A 17,003-nucleotide genomic window follows, 5' to 3' on the forward strand; every position below is an offset into this window, starting at 1 on the left:
TTGCATGCATAATACTTGTTCTTCATCATAATTAACCATTTATTTTTAATTCATTTGGATTATAGAATTGAGAGGTATTTTAATTTTTTTAAATGAAAATGTTATCTTTTTATTTTATCACTTTGGTGTTACACTTTCAATCTCATTCTACAGTTTTTGTATTTATTTCATTAATTGTTATCTCTTTGATTTTTAGAGACTATGAGGATAAAATATTGAAGTGTCATCTTGACGTAAAATGCATGATTGACTATTATTTGTGCTCTATTTGGGGTTTTGTAATAGTATATATGTCTCTTCATATTTTTCTTGTAAAGTTGTTAAATATTTTTACATGCATTTATTAAATTTAGAGCAAGAATGTAACATTTTGATTTTTCTCATTCCGTTCAACAATAGTTGATAGTATTTTTGGGATGTTCAACAATACTTGTCTACTTTATGAAATCAATGTATAATTTTACACTTAGTTCCTAATTTATCTTACCATAATTATATTTATTTCCTTATTACATTTTCAAAACATTGTATTTATTATTTTTCAAATAGTGATATAGTAAAATTAATCTTCTATGTATAGTTTTAAAGAAGGATCTATAGTAGACAAGTATTGTTGGATGGATGGAGTAATATTTTGTATTTCGTAAGTTAAAACTTCTTAAATATTCAAAAATTTTATAATAATTGAGGGGTAATGTGCAACGCACGTTCCTCAAAACTAGTATTATTATAAGTGAGAAGCTCCAACAAAGTTGAATTACCATATTACCCTCACACAAAATTAAAATATCATTAAATATCTAATTATTTAAATACTAAGTAATAATTATATTATACTAAATACTAAATACTAAAAATAAGAAGGTGTAAAGTCGAACTTTGAAAGGAGAAAATATTTCATAGAAAATATATATATATATATATATATATATATATATATATATATATATATATATATATATAAACGCTTTATCTAATACTGTTAAGAACGATTATGATTAAATTTGTCAATTAGATAAAGCATTTTTATTAAATAAAAATTAGATATTTGAATTATTTATCACTTATTCCTTATTCTTTCTCTATAATTAGTGGTGGTTATATGATTAAATTTGCGCGAAATAGTCTAATGGACCCTTATGCTTGTACGAGTTTGTACTATGAACCCTTCTATTTCACATTTTACCAACCGAACCCAAACTCAATAAAATATAACATATCATATGATCATTGACCATGCTGATGTCTCATTAAGATAGTTGAGTTGGCGACTCACGTATTAAAGGAGAGTGAATGTCAAATTTAAGTTTAAGAATTATTGAAATTATAGAAGAACAAAACTAAAGAAGAATTTTTTTTTAAAGGGAATAAAAATCCTTCTTCTTCAACCTCTCAACCCTTATTTAACGATTTACATACATGCTCAATCACCATGCCTGCCCAATCCCTTTTTCTTTTTAATGCAGATTTCTCGACATTTCCACCAGCCTCAGTCTACTGATTCACCGGCGAAAGGAGAGAGTGATGGTGTTTGTCGGAATTCGTTGATTCGGAGTGGAGTGAGAGAGAGGTGGCGCTGGTTCATTTATCTGCAAAATGGGAGGCGGCGAGGAGGTTTGCCGGTCGAATTTGTGGTGCAACAGCTTAGAGTTGCTGGATTTCTTGAGGTTGGAGAAGGAGGAAAGGAAAATGGTGAGGGTCTATCGGAGATGGAGACGGATGAGGGAGAGAGAATATGTGATTTCTCCGGCAAAAAGAGTTGGCGGCAGCGGCGGAGACAAATTTCTCCGGTGAAATTTGACGACTTAATCATGGTAATGGAGTAGAAGATGTACAGTAATCGCGACTCCCAAATTTTAGTTTGAATTTTTTATTTTATTATATTAGTACCTTTTATTTAATAATTTTGGTTAAATTTTTAAAAGTAGTTAATAAAGATTATTATGACATGTTATTAATTTATCTTACTAGGATTTGACATGTCATTTATTTAAGGGAGAGAGAGGACTACACACATGATAGGAAGAGTATAAAAATCTTTTTTTGATTGAATCTAAGGGTTCAGTTGATAAATGGTTAAGTAGAAGGTCCCATGATATAAACATGTACAAGTATAAGAGTCCACTAGATCATTTCTTCTTAAATTTGTTATTCTTTCTCTATAATTCGTGCAATTAAATGTATTGAACTTTTCCTCTCCCTTATATCTAAATCACTAGCTTCTGAAAATTAACTTAAACAACTCTTCACCTTTTCATCTTATCCTATAATGGAAAAGTAATATTTCTTTATAAATTGTCTCCTGTTAATGTGAATCATTAGTCAATTTTCAGGTACTGTTTTTTGTTATGAAATATTAATATTTGTTTTGATCCTAATAAGAATGATATTATTATTTTTTATTTTGAAATATTAATATTTGTTATGATCCTAATTAGAATGATATTTTGTATCATGATTTTATCTTTACCATTTTAGATGGCTTTTTTTCAACTGTTTATAAATATCTGAATTTATGTGGAACAATTATTATACTCTTATTTTGTCATATTCTCACCGTTCTTGTGTTTACTTATCTCTTTTTCTATGTCATTTTAATTTTTAATTGATAAGCTAACTTTCTTTCAGGTTATTGTTACATTAATCGTATGGAATAACATTTTTCTTTATCCGCTTTATATTATGTTGTAAACTATCACAATTTTTTTAACCCAAGCATTCTTTTAGTCATACCAATTATAGGTTTGTGGATTAAACCTCTTTGAGAAGGTTACAGGAGTTTGCAAATGGTCTACAGGCCAATTGAAAGGGGATAAAATCTTTTTAATAGTAAACTTAGAATAAACAATACTATCGGGGTCAGATTTATCCACTAGTTTATGATCAATCTCTACAGATTCTGTGTCTGTAAGAATAAATTCAAAAAATCTTCTGGTTTTAGGGAATTATCTATTTTAACATAATTTCTGTTGGTATAAATAGGTTTTAACATATGCTCTCAAAACCTTCATATTCCTTGTCTAAAGCAAGAATGGAGAAAACCTATAAAGAGAATATTTCAAATTTTTCTTTCTCTTTAGGAGAAGCTTTGGTGCTAGCTAGGGATACTGCCTCTACAAAGCTCTTCATGACGTAACTTTCGCTAGTTTGTACCTGAGAAAATCTGAGTTTTCCTGTGGGAGAAGGCGAGCTGGATTCTAACTCCTTTTGAAAGGGCTTCTTTAGAATTAACATGTTAGATGAACTACTCTGTGGGAGTTCTGAGGAAATAATAGGAGGCCATTGGGCAAATGCTGAATATCTGTTTTGATCAATATCAGGTCTTATGGTGAATGAGCCTGCAACTTTTATTGAGCTGCTGTTTTTGGGCTTTGTGGGGGTTTTCCCCATTATAGGCCTAATTCATTGTGGGCGACTCATTCTTTCCCTGCAAGAATTCTCTGGTTAGAAAGTCTGGGAGAGAATTATCTTCTCCTCTAATATATTCAATTTGAAAATCAAACTAGATAGTAATGCTTGTCATCTAGCAAATATTTGTTTAGAGACAAGATTTTTAACATCCTTTTGAAGAATCTATTTAGCAGATTTACAATCTACTCTAAGCAAGAATTCTTTATTAATAAATCATCTTGAAATTTAGTAATACAAAGAGCAATAGCAAGAATTTCATTTTTAACCGTGCTATAATTCTTTTGAGCGGAATTCCAGATTCCCGAAGTATAACGGACTAGTTGTTCTGATGAGCTTGGGGGTTTTCTTTGTTTAAGAATACCACCAAATCCTACGTCAGAAGCATCAGTTTCTACAATCATAAAACAGTCAGGGTTAGAAATACAGACAAGGAAGGCTTTTAACCATAGACTTAAGAAGAATAACTGAATTAGTATGTTCACCATTCCAAGGAGACAGATTCTTTTTCAACCTGTTAAAGAGGGGTTTACAAATTTGTTTCACTTTGGGAATAAAGTCGGCAACATAATTAAGGCTTCCTAAAAACCTTTGTAACTGAGTTTTATCAAGGATAATATTAGGGAATTTATCAGAAAACTCAATAGCTCTGTAAATGGGTTTATAGGTACCTTGAAATAAATCATGACCTAAAAATCTGATTTTTGTTTTAAATAATTTTATCTTCTTAGCACTATTAACTAGGCCATTATGTTTACTTATTTTAAAGAAAACATCAAGATGTTTAAAATGAGAATCAATGTCCTCGGAGAAGATTAAAACATCGTCAATATAAACAATAGAAATATTGTTGATGTGATTAAAAATGGAATTCATAATGTTTTGAAATTCAAAAGGGGCATTTTTAAGCCCAAAAGGCGTAATGTTCCATTCAAATCGTCCAAAAGGGACATTGAAAACCGTTTTATATTTATCTTTTTCAGAAATTTGGATTTGCCAAAAATCTGATTTCAAATCGAATTTGCTATAAACATTAGCTTTAAAAGTCCTTTTTAAAATATCTCTTTTGTTAGGAATTGGATAGCGAATCCATTTTAAAGTTGTATTTAAATGCTTGTAGTTTATAACAAGTCTTCGAGAACCCCGTTCTTGCTCGGCTGCATTATTAACATAAAATGTCGAACAACTCCAAGGTGATTTAGAAGGTCAAATTATTTTATTATTCAAAAGAGTGTTAATTTCTTTCTTACAGATTTCCATAAGATCATAGTTCATCAGAATAAGCCTAGCTTTTGTAGAAATTGTCTATTCATTAGATCCATCAATGTAAATCTATAATATGGGTTTTTCGAGCCCAAAAAGTATAGAAAAATCTGAGCAAATTTCTTTTTCAAAGATTTTTTGAAGATTGGCAATCTTAGCAACCATTATCGGGGTTTTTTTAAATTTGCTCAAATTTTTTAATTTTGATATCTTCTTGAAGAAAATAAATCTGATTTACTTTGAAAGCAGTTTGTTTATGCAAAGAGAAAGTGTTTTAATAAAGGGAATGTAATTTCTTTTCCCAAAATTTTTGTTTTGATAGAAAAAAATCTAAAATATAAGGTTCTAACTGTGTGATAAAAAGAATGCCAAGAATAATTTCTTCATTAATATTTTTAGTAATGACAAAATAATTTGAAAGGCATATACCGTCGTTGCAGATATGAGCATTAGATAACTTGTAATTAATACAAATACGTTCACCAATCGCACTGTATAATTTGATAGTTCCCTTCTTGAGGTATTTCGTAGGAATTAATCCTTCAACTATGCAATTTCTATCTGCACCACTGTCTAATAAGACAATTTTGTTAGGGACAAAATTATTATTAACAACTAATTTAATTAGTATGTGATAACTCTGAGGTCTGATTTTTGTAATCATATTTACACCTACCTCAGAATCATCTCTTGGTGATGCAGGATCTTCAGAACTGCTATCTTCATTTTCTGAATAAGCTAATTCTTTTCCTTTAGATGTCTGTTTAGCGTCCTTAAGGTTTTGCTTAGCAAGGGAATCTACTTCAATTTTGTGAAGTCTAGATTTAACTTCTCTGATTCTTCCTTTAAAGAGTTAATTTCTGATCGAAACTCATTGATATAAGGTTCTTCCTTCTTGCTATCAAATCTATTCATGATTTGCTTCATGCTGAAAGGAGTTACACTTGGAGTAACTTCCTTTTCTTTGCAGTTACTAACCAATTTTTGAAGTTATACATACACTAAAAAATGGGAACAAATAAAAAGTTAAAGTTATATTATTAAATTATCCTTTATAGGTTGAATATAATTGTTAGTATTAAAAAGTAAATTTACCTATCTATTAATAATATTTCATTAAAATAAAACACGAGAAAACAAATACATTTTCACTCGTTAGTTCATTCAATTCAATATGGTGGAATGACTTTCACCTTTAGAATTTCTTTTAGTATTTTAGATTCGTAAGATTTTCAGTAATGAATATGTACTTTAAACTAATAGTATTTAAGAAGTCTAAGTGATGGACATATCTATATGATCAATAAAATCATTTCACTTTTTCTTTTTTTGGATTTTCATTTATTTTAAAATTTATATGCTATGTACTATTCATTATATATATATATATATATATATATATATATATATATATATATAAAATGAATAGTACATAGCATATAAATTTTAAAATAAATGAAAATCCAAAAAAAGAAAAAGTTAAATGATTTTATTGATTATATATATATATATATATATATATATATATACCATAAATGCTGCTGACCTATGTTTTGAAGTAGATCTTCTTATTACTCCTAATTCTAATAATTCTTTAATTTGTATTCTAAAATCTTCTAGATCCTGATTTGTAGCTTCTATTGAAGCTGTTTTTATTATATATTCTGGGTTTATTATGTCTAGCTTACATACTTCATGATTATTTTTCCAATATTTTAAAGGCTTTTCTCCTATTATTTCTATTTGATCTAAAATTTTTACTATATTATCTAGACCTTGCTGATTTTTTATTTCTCCAATTTTTTGAATTCCTGTCTTAAAGTTATATAGCTCTGTTTCCATTTCTATTAAAACATAGTTTTTATCAATTATTTCGTCTTCTTTTTCTATTTCTAGTATATTTTCATATAATATATTATAATTATTTTTATTACATTCTATATTATTTTCACAATTTTCACAACATTTTTCTTTATGTCTTACTTTAGTATCAATTTTATTAGTCAAAACTGAAGTATAAGTAATATTTTTCATAAAAAGTATCCCATCTTTTGTTATTAAAGTTCCTCCTTTATTACATAGTATAAAATCTAGTCCTAACACAAAATCTACTCTTATATCTAAATCTCTTACCCATATTTTATCCATTTTATAGGTAGGTTTATAGAATTTTGAGCAAGTATTTAGAAAACTTATTTGTGCTTTATCTATGTAGTGTTTATATATATATTATGTGTTCCATCCATTTGCATAGCTGCAAGTGGTTTTTCTAAAGTCTTTATTAATTCTGGAGGTACAATTTTTTTTATTTAAAATACTTTTGGTACATCCTGAATCTATTAATGCTAAAGTCTCTATTTCATATTTTCCAATTTGATGTTTTGCCAATATTTTAACAGTGTTTATATTTTTATCTTCATTACATATTAAAGTATTAGATTCTTCATTCATTAATTCTTGATTATTTACTAATTGTTCTTGTTCTATATTTTTTCCTTTTTCTAATCTTACTATTCTCTCTTCTAATTCTTGTACTTTTGCTTCTAATACTAGTACTTTTAAATTTATTAAAGGTTCATTTGTATATACTTCTTTTCTTTTCTGAGTTATTATTCCTAATTGTGTTTCTATACAACTTATACATCCTTCTATAAAGCATTTATTACATTTAGCTCTTTTGTGTTTACTTGGATACCATTTACACCAGTTACATGGATTACTATCTAATCCTGTATTTTTTTTTAAAATTATGTTCACATTCTATTATATTCATAAAATTGATTTTTAGATCATCTATATTTAAATTTTCTATTCCTATTTCATTAATTAATTCTTCTCCTTCTGAATTAGAAGAATCTTCTTCTTTGTTATTTTCATCTATATCAATACTTACTATAGAGTAGATACTTTCATTGTCTGACATATATTCATCCACATTTAATAATGCTTCATTAAATTCTTCTACTAATTGAGCATTTCTAGTCTTAGCATTATATCTTTTGGGACAAGTATTTGCTAAGTGTTCTATACTTCCACATGTAAAACATTCTAACTTATTTTTATAATTTCTATCTGTTCTATATTTTCTAACATGTCTTTCTCTATTTAGATATGGTTTCCTTGCTGAAGATTTTCTAAGGAAATATCCTTTCTTATTATATTTCTTATTATTTTGTGGATTATATCTTTTATACTTTTTCTTTTTATATTGATCTTTATCATAATTTTGGGTTGTATATATTATGTCTATACAAAAATTCATTTCATTTTGCTTTAGTTGCTTTTGTATTTGTAAATTAGTACATTTTTCTTGTAATATTTCCATTATATGTTGTATTCTATGTCCTATTGACCATTTTGCTTGAGGATTTTGTGCTACTCCTTCTCTTTTAGTCCATCTTTCTTCTATTTCTCTTCCTAAAGCTCCTGGTAATTTGTTAAATAATTTTTTACCTAATTCTTGGTCAAAGGCATTGTTGAATGCCTTGAATCAAACCCGCTACAAACAGAAAGGACGGGGGTCTCGCTGCCTGGTCACTATATATAGACGCTATGGCAAACCCTATTCTGTAATTCTGTTTTTGCCTCTCCATAATAAAACTGCTCCCTCTCTTCCCGTGGACGTAGCCAATTTATTGGTGAACCACGTAAATCTGTTGTCTTGTTTTTCGCGTTTATATTTTCTCGTATTATCTCAAATTCCGCACAACAAATTGGTATCAGAGCCTCTCGGTTAATCGGTGTTCTTGGAGAATTCGAGATGTCTGCTTTGAACGTGAAAATCGACAAATTCACAGGGAGGAACAGTTTCAGTTTATGGCAGATCAAGATGCGGGCTTTGTTGAAACAACAAGGTTTCTGGGCGCCGTTGTCGAAAGACAAGAACGCCGTCGTTACTCCTGAGATGGCGATTCTGGAGGAAAAGGCGCACTCGACGATCATGCTGTGTCTCGCGGATGACGTCATCACGGAGGTCTCGGATGAAGAGACTGCTGCTGGTCTGTGGTTGAAGCTGGAGAGTTTGTACATGACAAAATCTCTAACCAACAAGCTGCTTCTGAAACAACGTCTATTCGGTTTACGAATGGCTGAAGGTACACAACTCAGGGAACACTTAGAGCAATTGAATACTTTGCTATTAGAATTGTGTAATATCGATGTGAAGATCGAGGATGAAGATGCTGCCCTGATTCTGTTAGTATCTCTCCCAATGTCGTTTGAGAATTTTGTTCAATCGTTCATTGTTGGGAAAGATACTGTGTCACTGGAAGAAGTCAGATCGGCCCTTCATAGCAGGGAATTACGGCAAAAGGCTAACGGCACAAGTACGGACATACAGCCTTCCGATCTGTTCACCAGTAGCGGAAAGGGAAGGAAAAACGGCGGAAAGAAAAATAAGCCGATGTCGAAGGGTGCAAAGCCAGATGATGTTTGTAATTACTGCAAGGAGAAGGGACATTGGAAATTTGATTGTCCGAAGAAGAAGAAGCAATCGAAAAAACAATCAGTGTCTGCTGCTGTTGCTGAAGAAGACACCAATTCTGAAGAAGATATTGCCCTAGTTGCGGATGAGCACACTCATTATTCAGATGTGTGGGTTCTTGATTCTGGGCATCCTATCACATCTGTCCTAGGAGAGAGTGGTTCACGACTTATGAGCAGGTAGACGGAGGCAGCATCTCGATGGCCAACAATTCTGTCTGCAAGGTGGTTGGGACAGGCTCGATCAAGATAAGGACACATGACGGTAGCTTCTGCACATTGAACGAGGTCAGGCACGTTCCATTGATGACGAAAAATCTGATATCTCTCAGTCTTTTGGACAGCAAGGGATTCAGCTGGTCGGGAAAAGATGGAGTCTTGCGGGTCTGGAAGGGTTCAAATTTGATTCTGAAAGGTTTCATGCGTGGTACTTTATATTTTCTACAAGGTTCCACGGTTACAGGTTCAGCCCATGTTGCATCGTCAGAATTTCACCAGAAGGATATGACTAAGTTATGGCACATGAGACTTGGTCATATGGGTGAAAGAGGGATGCAAATTCTGTCAAAGGAGGATTTACTTGCTGGTCATAAGGTTAAGAGCCTAGAGTTTTGTGAACATTGTGTTTTTGGAAAACTACATCACAACAAGTTTCCAAAGGCCATTCATAGAACAAAAGGCACACTTGATTATATCCATTCTGATTGCTGGGGTCCATGCCGTGTTGAGTCTTTGGGAGGCTGCAGATTTTTTGTGTCCATTATTGATGACTACTCAAGGATGACTTGGGTGTACATGATGAAGCATAAAAGTGAAGCCTTCCAGAAGTTCAAGGAGTGGAAAATTTTGATGGAAAATCAAACAGGGAAGAAGATCAAGAGGTTGCGAACTGATAATGGGCTGGAATTCTGTTGGTCTGAATTTGATCAATTCTGTAAGGATGAAGGGATTGCTCGACATCGTACAGTCAGAAATACACCACAACAGAACGGTGTAGCTGAGCGGATGAATCAAACACTTCTGGAGAGAGCAAGGTGCATGCTCTCTAATGCTGGGCTAGATAGAAGATTCTGGGCAGAAGCGGTTAGTACAGCTTGCTACTTGATTAACCGCGGACCACATACAGGCATACAGTGCAAGACACCTATGGAGATGTGGTCAGGAAAAGCTGCTGATTATTCAAATCTGAAAGCTTTTGGTTGTACGGCTTACTATCACGTCAGTGAAGGTAAGTTAGAACCAAGATCTAAAAAGGGAGTATTTGTAGGCTACGGAGATGGAGTGAAAGGTTTCAGAATCTAGTCTCCAGCAGAAAAGAGGGTTATTATGAGCAGGAACATTGTCTTTGATGAAAGTTCTCTGCTTAGAACCATTGTGAAGCCTACAAATACGTCAGAAACTGGGAGTCTTGACAAACAGGTGGAGTTTCAAGTCATTCAGAACGAGAGCGATTTAAAGGAACCTGAAGAGGAGGATCAAGAGCCACAGACAGAAACTGATATTCCAGAATCTATGCCATCAGATATCCATCAGAGTATAGATCAAGATCGGCCAAGGAGGGTTGGAGTTCGGCCACCTACGAGGTATGGTTTTGAGGACATGGTGGGTTATGCACTGCAGGTTGCTGAAGAGGTAGATACATCTGAGCCGTCTACTTACAAAGAAGCCATTTTAAGTTCTGATTCTGAAAAATGGTTTGCCGCTATGGGAGATGAGATGGAGTCCCTACACAAGAATCAGACATGGGATCTGGTCATACAGCCTTCGGGGAGAAAGATTATTACTTGCAAATGGGTTTTCAAGAAGAAGGAAGGGATATCACCAGCAGAAGGAGTCAAGTATAAAGCCAGGGTTGTTGCCAGAGGTTTCAACCAAAGAGAGGGAGTGGACTACAATGAGATCTTCTCACCAGTGGTCAGACATACTTCCATCCGAGTGTTACTAGCGATAGTTGCACATCAGAATCTGGAGCTTGAACAACTTGATGTGAAGACAGCGTTTTTACATGGAGAGTTGGAGGAAGAGATATACATGACTCAGCCGGATGGTTTCCAAGTTCCAGGGAAGGAAAATCACGTCTGCAAGTTGAAGAAGTCCTTATATGGACTTAAGCAGTCTCCAAGGCAGTGGTATAAAAGGTTTGACAGCTATATGGTGAAGTTGGGCTATACTCGGAGCTCATATGATTGTTGTGTCTACTACAATAGGCTCAATGATGATTCATTCATCTATCTGGTGCTTTATGTAGATGATATGTTGATAGCTGCAAAGAAGAAGTATGACATTCAGAAGCTGAAGGGTTTACTTAGTGCTGAGTTTGAGATGAAGGATTTGGGAGCCGCTCGGAAGATTTTAGGGATGGAGATCATTAGAGACAGAGAGAGAAGGAAACTTTTCTTGTCACAGAGAAGCTACATTCAGAAGGTCTTGGCGAGGTTTGGCATGTCTTCATCTAAGCCCATTGATACCCCCAGTGCTGCCAATATCCATCTCACTGCCATGTTCGCTCCACAGTCAGAAGAAGAGAAGGAGTATATGTCACGAGTCCCTTATGCCAGTGCCGTAGGAAGTTTAATGTATGCTATGGTCTGTACAAGGCCAGATTTAGCACATGCAGTCAGTGTAGTGAGCAGATTCATGGGACAACCAGGGAGAGAACATTGGCAGGCTGTGAAGAGAATTTTCCGGTACCTTAGAGGTACATCTGACGTTGGTCTCATTTATGGAGGTGATACTCAATGCTTGGTTACTGGCTATTCTGATTCAGACTATGCTGGAGATGTTGACACAAGAAGATCGATGACTGGCTATGTGTTTACCCTTGGAGGATCTGTCGTCAGTTGGAAGGCAACTTTGCAACCTACAGTGACTTTGTCTACTACGGAAGCGGAGTACATGGCCTTGACAGAGGCTGCAAAAGAAGGGATTTGGTTGAAAGGGCTGGTTAGTGATCTTGGTCTGCATCATGATCAGGCTACGGTGTATTGTGACAGTTTGAGCGCAATTTGTCTAGCCAAGGATCAAGTCCATCATGAGAGAACCAAGCATATTGACGTAAGGTATCATTTTCTAAGAAGTGAGAAGAGAATCAAGGTGAAGAAAGTAGGAACTGCTGATAATCCTGCTGATATGTTCACAAAGCCGGTTCCACAGAGCAAGTTTCAACACTGTTTGGACTTGCTCAACATCAGAAGCTGTTAATTGCCCTGCGGGGCAACTCTGAGGAAGAGGGGGAGGCTTGGCACTATCATAGTGCGTCTGAAGAATCTGTTCGGAGAATTCAAGTCAAGTTGGAGGTTTGTTGAATGCCTTGAATCAAACCCGCTACAAACAGAAAGGACGGGGGTCTCGCTGCCTGGTCACTATATATAGACGCTATGGCAAACCCTATTCTGTAATTCTGTTTTTGCCTCTCCATAATAAAATTGCTCCCTCTCTTCCCGTGGACGTAGCCAATTTATTGGTGAACCACGTAAATCTGTTGTCTTGTTTTTCGCATTTATATTTTCTCGTATTATCTCAAATTCCGCACAACAGGCATTTCCACTAATTGTACAATAGTAGAAATAATCATTTAAAAATTTCTTTATATAATACCAATTACTTAAACTTAATTGCTCTAATTTTATTACTGCATTTCTTTGTAAGGCTACTAATCCACTATTTGGGTCTTCTCCTGTTATTAATGTATGTATTTTATTTGTAAAATTATATGGGTTAGGTCCTAATGATACTAAATACTGAAATTCTGATGGGAATTCTACTTTATAAGCTTCGCATAAAGATTTAGTCGATTCTCTTAGGATTGTTTCTAAGTATTTATACATGGTTTCAGCATCAGTTTCTGTATAATTTTTTATAACATATGCTACTACTATTCCTTTCCATAAATCTATTACTGAATTCCATCTTTGTGGATCATGTGCTGCTATATTTAAAAATTTTCCTTTACTTCCTCCTTCTTGGAGTATTATTGGTTCTTCTATAGGCATTCTTTTTCCCATGGGTCTAACTTCTGTTAGTGGAGTATCTCCTTGTCTATATACCCTTCTTCGTGGTATATTTCCTGTGCTATTATCTGCAGTATATCCTTGTTCATTTGTTCTTTGAAATGGACTACTGGAACTTGCTGTTTCCATTAATTCTTTCTGACTTAGTATAGATTCTAACTCAGATATTTCACTATCATCACCTTGTATTTGTGTCATTATATTATTACTTTTTTCTAATTTATCTTGTAAATCTTTTTCTAATCTATATCCTTTATTATCAGTTCTTTGTTCACATATTTTAAAATGAGATATTGTTTGTTCTAAATTTAAGTCTTTCAATTTACATCTTTTACATGTAAATAATCTATTACTATTGTTTCTACTTATTTCTTTAACTTTTTCTATAGCCAAATCTACTGCAAATTCTTCTTCTAATATTATTTCCATGTTCATTCCTTCTAAAGGCATTTCTTCTACAACGCTTTCTTCTTCAAAGTCTTTTTGATCTTCATAATTGTAATCTGTAAATCTAATTGAAGGTTTTCCTTTAGAGTTTGTATATATTAAATGAGCATCTGGTGTTAATGCTTCTTTTTCTTTAAAATCTCCTAATTTTCACTCTAATCCTACATATTCTTCAGAGTCTATTTTTATCGGTTTTATTAACTTTATCCCTTTATTTCCCATTACTTCTACTACGTCTTTTATTTGTAGTTTAAATCTAGTATTACTATTATCTGTCATTTTTTCTAGAAATCCTACACACATTAATAAATTCTTACCACTATGCATTTCTTCATATCCTTTAGTTTGTATTCTTATTCTTATTTGGGTTCCAAATTCATTTAGATTCATCATAAAATCTGGGCTTATGTAGAAAATTCCTCCATTATTAGTCATATCTACTTCTGTTAATTATATAATTGTCTTTTTTATGTCTGACCATCTATTATCATATATTGTAATTAATGTCTTTGTTCCTAAGTTTTTCCTCGTTAATCCTTTAATTCCTATAACTATTAGTCCTATATGCATTAGATCTTTTTTAACGTATTTTATTTCTTTTACAGATTCAGCGTTTATGAGTGGTAACGATACAGAGCCTTTTCCTAACTGTCACGATCCAAATCGGGCCGCGACTAGCACCCACACTTACCCTCCTATGTGAGCGAACCAACCAATCCAAACCCCAACATTTTCAAACATAGTAACAGAATATAATGCGGAAGACTTAAACTCATTAATGAAAATCAATTAAATAACTTCTAAAAACTCAACAACTATTATTATCCCCAAAATCTGGAAGTCATCATCACAAGAACATCTACTTCAAATTACTAAATCTAAGATTATCTAAGAAGCTAAAATACATAAACAGCTAGTCCATGCCGGAACTTCAAGGCATCAAGACATGAAGAGGAGGATCCAGTCCAAGCTAGAAGCATTAGCTCACCCTGAAATCCGGAGTAATGAAGACTGGCTAGATTTGCGGTTGAGTTGAAGACGACAGAACGTTTGCTGCACTCCACAAATAATCAAAAAGAAAACATACAAGTAGGGGTCAGTACAAAACACAGGTACTGAGTAGATATCATCGGCCAACTCAAAATAGAAAACAGTATATATCAGATAATATCATAAAATCAACTACAGTACTCAACATGCGGCATTTACAATTACCATAACCCTTGGTCGCAACACCAAGCTCATCAATGAGGACTCATGCCTCCCCATCATACTCATTTGGGAATTAAGTTCCTTAAATTGAGTATATTAACATATTTCAAGATTCATTCTCTTTACTAATCCTGGTGTCAGAACGTGACACCCGATCCATATATACTATCCTGGTACCGGAACGTGGCACCCGATCCATATTCTATCCTGGTGTCGGAACGTGACACTCCGATCCTCATATACTATCCTGGTACCGGAACGTGGCACCCGATCCATATTCTATCCTGGTGTCGGAACGTGACACTCCGATCCTCATATACTATCCTGGTACCGGAACGTGACACCCGATCCCCTAATCTCACTACTTTCGTTCATCAAGCCTTCTTGTATACTAAGGCATCATCATTAACAAAGTAGATTAGGGTTTCTTTTTCAAGATTTAGAATTCAATAGCTTCATCATGCTTATCTCATCACAATTATATAATCACAATATGCAAACACACAATTAAGCATATAGAAGGGTTTACAACACTACCCAATACATATCATTCGATATTAAGAGTTTACTACGAATAGTGTAAAAACCATAACCTACCTCCATCGAAGATTAGTGATCAAGCAAGCAAATTCCCCAAAGCTTTGTGTTTTCCTCTTCTCGTTCGATCCTCTCTCTCTTTTTGTTCTTTCTATTTTCTTTATTCAAACCCTCTTTCTTTTACCCTAATTAGCATATAATTAAGAATAAAAGATGGCAATAATAACCCACTAATTTACTCAAGGTTACCTTTTTTAACCCCCAAGTAATTAGACTTATTAACATTAACCCACTAACTTTATAATTAAAGCAGGAATAGTAAAAAACGTCCCTTAAAACATTAAAGAAATCCGACTCAGCCTGGGATTATGCAGCCTGTGACGACTCGTCGTGCCTGCGACGGTCCGTCTTGCTGCTCCGTCACAGAGTTCAGAGACTCAATTTCCCTTAAAGAGTCTGTGACGGTCCGTCACGCCTGTGACGGTCCGTCCTGCCATTCCGTTACAAAGTTCAGAGAGTCGATTTCAGTACCCATTTTTCAGAATTTCTAAGTGTTTTGAAACGAGACCCCTCGACGGTCCGTCGTGCCCATGACGGTCCGTCGTGGGATCCGTCGTCTCAACCATTTTTCCAGAAATAACATTTGTTGCTCAAAATGACTAAACAGGTCGTTACACTAACACTGATAAATGTTCTTCTCTATAATGTCTATATAGTTGAGATTTTGAATTTGTATTGTATAAAACTTTGATATTCAATAAATTTTATTGATTTTGTTGAAAGATTTGATATCCTTTTCTGTATCTATTATTTCTCCTAATTGTTGATTATTCTCTTCCTTTGTCCTTTTATTTAATATTTTTGATAGAAAGTTATTACTTATCATATTTTTGGAATAGCTTGGTCTTGGTATTTCTTCTCTTGATCTAGTTGAAAAAATATCCATTTTTTCTGTTTTTTAATTTTTTTTCTTTTTGGGGAGTAATTTCTATATTATTCAGTTTTTCTATTAATTCTTCAGTTTTTCTATTAATTCTTCTATTCCGGTTGTATCTATATTTTTACTTTCTAATTTTTCTTTAAAGTTTTTATCTATCTTATTATTTAGTTGTAATAAAAGTGATATTATATTATTTTGTTGTATAATAATTTGATCTGATTTTGAAGATGGACTAAATTCTTTGTAATCTGATGGGAGGGCTATTCTTTTTTCTATTAGTTTTGTTGCTTCTTTATGTGTTTCTGATTCTACTAAGTCTATCATGAAAGAACTATTTCTTTAATTGATTCTAATTCTGTCTTTATTTCTTGTATTTTTATTACTAATGTATTATTAATTTCTTCTTTAGATTTATTTTTTAACTCGTTTAATTTTTTATTTAAATCTATTCCTTGTTCTTTTAGATAATCTAAGTTATTTTCTATCTTACTAAAAAACTGTTTTTGCTTATTTTGTGTTTCTTCTTGTTCACTTAATATTTTTATAATTTTATTGTTTGATTCTTTTATTTTTTCGCTGAGATTAATTATTAAGTCTATTAAAGTATTATATTGAGCGTCTTCTGTATGTAAGCAGTGATTTCCGTTCTCAAAATTACACTTAATTATATTATCTTGTTTTACTCTTTGAAATCTTTTTCCTAT

Source organism: Solanum lycopersicum, chromosome 6 (genome assembly GCF_036512215.1).
Source record: "Solanum lycopersicum chromosome 6, SLM_r2.1".
NCBI classification, from domain to species: domain Eukaryota; kingdom Viridiplantae; phylum Streptophyta; class Magnoliopsida; order Solanales; family Solanaceae; genus Solanum; species Solanum lycopersicum.